This window comes from Triticum aestivum, chromosome 7A (assembly GCF_018294505.1).
Source record: "Triticum aestivum cultivar Chinese Spring chromosome 7A, IWGSC CS RefSeq v2.1, whole genome shotgun sequence".
Lineage (NCBI taxonomy): Eukaryota > Viridiplantae > Streptophyta > Magnoliopsida > Poales > Poaceae > Triticum > Triticum aestivum.
The window spans coordinates 612,361,767-612,365,963 of record NC_057812.1 but is presented as its reverse complement, the minus strand read 5'-3'; positions in this window follow the sequence as shown (position 1 = coordinate 612,365,963).

Sequence of the window (4,197 nt, the reverse complement as noted above, 5' to 3'; positions counted from 1 at the left end):
AAGTCGGGGAAGGCTCTGATACCAACTTGTAACACCCACGATGCGGCTATATCTCCCACGTGTCAAAGCACGACTTAGAGGCATAAGCGCATTGTAAGCAATGTCGCAAGAGGGGTAATATTTACACATCCCATGTACTGAATAAGAAAAGAGGTACATAGTTGGCTTACAATCGCCACGTCACACAATAGCATAAATATATCATTACAATCATCCAGATACAAACAAGGTCAGACTACGGAACCAAAATAAAGACAACCCCAAAGGCATAATGTCCCCGATCGCCTCAACTGGGCTCCACTACTGATCGTGTGGAAAGGAAACGTAGTATCATCCTGAGTCCTCATCGAACTCCCACTTGAGCTCAGTCGTATCTCCTGGAATGGTATCATTGGTACCTGCATCTAGTTTTGAAGTAATTTGTGAGTCACGGGGACTCGGCAAACTCACACCCTCGCGATCAAGAGTATTTAAGCTTATAGGTAGGGAAAAGGTATGAGGTGGAGCTGCAGTGAGCACTAGCATATATGGTGGCTAACATACGCAAATGAGAGCGAGAAGAGAAGGCAAGGCACGGTCGAGAAACTATGATCAAGAAGTGATCCTAGAACAACCTACATTCAAGCATAACACGAGACCGTGTTCTCTTCCCAGACTCCGCCGAAAAGAGACCATCACGGCTACACACGTTGTTGATCCTTTTTAATTAAGTTAAGTTTCAGGTTTTCTACAACCGGACATTAACAAATTCCCATCTGCCCATAACCGCGGGCACGGCTTCAAAAGTTCAAATCCCTGCAGGGGTGTCCCAACTTAGCCCATCACAAGCTCTCACGGTCAACGAAGGATATTCCTTCTCCCAAGACAACCCGATCAGACTCGGAATCCCGGTTACAAGACATCTCGACAATGGTAAAACAAGTCCAGCAAGACCACCCGCTGTGCCGACAAATCCCGATAGGAGCTGCACATATCTCGTTCTCAGGGCACACCGGATGAACACTACGTACAACTAAAACCAACCCTCAAGTTTCCCCGAGGTGGCGCTGCAAGTGGCTCTGTTTTGGACCAACACTCAGAGGAGCACTGGCCCAGGGTTTAAAATAAAGATGACCCTTGAGTCCGCGGAACCCAAGGAAAAAAGGCTAGGTGGCGAATGGTAAAACCAAGGTTGGGCCTTGCTGGAGGAGTTTTATTCAAGGCGAACTGTCAAGGGGTTCCCATTATAACCCAACCGTGTAAGGAACGCAAATATCAAGGAACATAACACCGGTATGACGGAAACTAGGGCGGCAAGAGTGGAACAAAACACCAGGCATAAGGCCGAGCCTTCCACCCTTTACCAAGTATATAGGTGCATTAAAGTAGACAAGATATAATAATGATATCCCAACAATAAACATGTTCCAACAAGGAACACACTCCAATCTTCACCTGCAACTAACAACGCTATAAGAGGGGCTGAGAAAAGTGGTAACATAGCAAAACAATGGTTTGCTAGGACAAGGTGGGTTAGAGGTTTGACATGGCAATATGGGAGGCATAAATAGCATGTGGTAGGTATCGTAGCATAGGCATAGCAAAAGAGCGAGCAACTAGAAAGCAAAGATAGAAGTGATTTCGAGGGTATGATCATCTTGCCTGCAAAGTTCTCCGAGTTGACGTTAGCTTGATCCTCGTAAGCGTACTTGACGGGTTCCTCGATCACGTACTCGTCTCCCGGCTCTACCAAAAGCAAGAACACAAGCAAAGGGAGACACAATGAACCACGGTGCAGTGCGCAAGCAACATGATGCAAAACATGGCATGATATGCGGGATGTGATATGCAAAGCATATGTATGCTTCAGAAAGGAAATATTGGACCTGGCCTCAACTTGGAAAACCAAGAGTGCCTCTAGAAATATGAGTTGATTTTGGTCGAAAATGATATAAAGATCACCGGAAACGGATGCACGGTTTGCAAATGGCAAGCAAAACAAATATGGCACCGATCTGCGATTAACAACATGAGGCCACCTAAATGCATCAAGAACAACAAGCTACTGCACTCTAACATAACAACAAAGCACATGGTAGTGATCCACTCAAGATGCTTGACAAAAGGTGAATGCTGAGCTACGGCTAATTCACTCAATAGCAGATTCAAACAAGCATGACAAAAGTGCAAAAGATATCAGGTTCACAGACTTAGAGAAAATAACAACATGCCAGGATTTAACACCAGGAAGCAATGTTTAGAGCAAGATAACAACATGCTACAGAAACATATCATGGTAAAGCAAGGCATGGCATGAAACTACACAAAGCATATAACAGAAGTCCCTTACTGACCATAAGCCAAAAGTGATCAGAAAATACAATGGCAACCATGTGAACATAGCAAGTTTCGTTAACAGATTCAGACTTAGCAGAAAACTGGAACATGGCAAAACAAATTTACATAGGCATGTTTACGAGCTCGATGCACTCACCACAAGGCATTGCATGACAAGATAAGCATACACCCAGCAAGTAGACATGATAAATAAGCTAACCATGGCAATAACACTCTCATAGCATGCATGGATCAACTACAACAACCTCGACCAAATTGCTTAACAGGTAAACAATCTGCCAGGAACATTTTATAGCAAAAGTAGAGCAAGATTGAGTCATGCTACGGCGCCCCATAATTGCAAACAAAGACATGGATGGATAGAGCATGTCAATATCTCAAAATCACCCTTACTGAACATGCCCAAAAGAGGCATGGATCACTCTGTAGCAACATGAATACATGGCATAAAAATATCATCAGGAAAATGACTTGGAAGAATTCTAAGTCCCTGAAATCAGCAACATCACGAGAGCTACTTTGCATGCTTGTTCTAGTCACCACAAATATCACAAAAATACATGGCATACACCCCTGTAAAGATGGCATGGCATACTTCAAAACACATGTAGGGCTCAAGTTCATAGGAGGCACACATTAAACATGGCAAAAATGACAAATGGCCATAATCTGATAAGAATCTGAAACTAACATTACATAGCACTCTTGCAACACCATTTAGGGCATCAAGATGAACTCAAATGAACATGGTGCACTGGAATAAAATGAAGTGCACATCCAGACGAACAATTTGATATGCTACACGCCCAAAACGGAGCCACGGATGCAAAGTTAAGATGCGAAGAAAAATGCTAAAAATACTGGAAACTGGGACAAAAGTCAACCCTAGGGTTCGTCCAGATCTGGATCCGAGGCACGCAAAACAAGGTCCTCCGAAATCTCACCGGAACAGTACTCGAGGTCGCCGGAGTAGAGGCAGGAGGCGGTGGAGGCCGGAGTAGAGGAAGGAGCACGGCGCGGCGAACTCCGGGCGGCGCTCCGCGACGGCGGCCGCGGCGGACGGCGAGCGGCGACCCGACGATGGCGGCGGCGGCCGGCTGCGAAGAAGGCGGCGAGGCGGAGGGAGTCGTGCGGTGGCTCGGGGCACGGGTCTCCCGCGGGTGAGCGGCAGCGGATAGGCCTCGGGGGCCCGCCCTGGGCGCGGCGGGCCGGCAGCGATGTGGGGTGGCGCGGGGCATGTGGCGGCGTGGGAGTGGCGGCGGCAATTTTATCCAGCGCGGACCGGACGTGTCCGGCGCGCGGAGGGGAACGTGGCTTGGGTTAAGGTTGGAGTTGATCCGGGATTTTCGGGGGAGATGCCTTTTTATAGGTAGAGGGAGCTAGGAGGCTCCAAATTGAGCACGGTTTTCAGCCACGCGATCATGATCGAACGACCGAGAGGATGGAGGGGGTTTTGTTGGGATTTGTGCCACTTCGGTTAACCATTGGAGTATCAAACGAAGTCCAAATGGCACGAAACTTGACAGGCAGTCTACCCGTAGTATACCAAGGCCGCTTGGCAAGTCTCGGTCCAATCCAAGAATGTTTAACACCCACACATGAAAAGAGGCAAAAGGGGACACCGGAGGACATAGGAGCACCGAAATGCAAAACAGACAATGGGGAAAATGCTCGGATGCATGATACGAACACGTATGCAAATGCGATGCACATGATGACATGATATGAGATGCATGACAAAGACAAAAGCAACACATAGACAAAACCCAACAACGAGGAATATCATAACTTAGTGCCAGAAATGGCAAGAGTTGGAATACAAATATGGCGGGTTACACACGGGGCATTACACGGTAACGG